The sequence below is a fragment of the Pteropus vampyrus genome, unplaced genomic scaffold (genome assembly GCF_000151845.1).
Source record: "Pteropus vampyrus isolate Shadow unplaced genomic scaffold, Pvam_2.0 Scaffold8, whole genome shotgun sequence".
Classification (NCBI taxonomy): domain Eukaryota; kingdom Metazoa; phylum Chordata; class Mammalia; order Chiroptera; family Pteropodidae; genus Pteropus; species Pteropus vampyrus.
This window is the reverse complement of record NW_011888789.1, coordinates 12,795,941-12,796,379: the sequence shown is the minus strand read 5'-3', so window position 1 is coordinate 12,796,379 and position 439 is coordinate 12,795,941.

Below are 439 nucleotides of genomic sequence, written 5' to 3'. Positions count from 1 at the left end.
GATTAAATATCTACAAGAAAATAAAAAAGTCATTTAGGCTTTAGATAAGACAGGGATCCAAGAGGATTAAACGTCACCTACTGGAAACCAAAAAAGTACCTTCTTTGCAGCAGGCTAAAGAGAGACCTTTATATAATAAATCCTCTTTCTGGAAAAACAACAGAATACACTTCCATCAATGGCTAAGTGCAAAAATAGTCCCTTAAAAACCATGAACAACGAAGGTGACAAGGCATCTCAGAAAAAAAAAATGTCTAGAAAATAAGCTTACAGGCATAGAAATATGCGACATAAATGACAGAGAATTCAGGATGGTACTTCTGAAAAAAATTGATATCCAAAGTGACTCAAATCAACAATTTCAAGACTTGAAAAAATATCTAGATGAACGGAGCAAGGAGATTGAAACCCTCAAAAGGAACCAAATAGAACTTCTGGA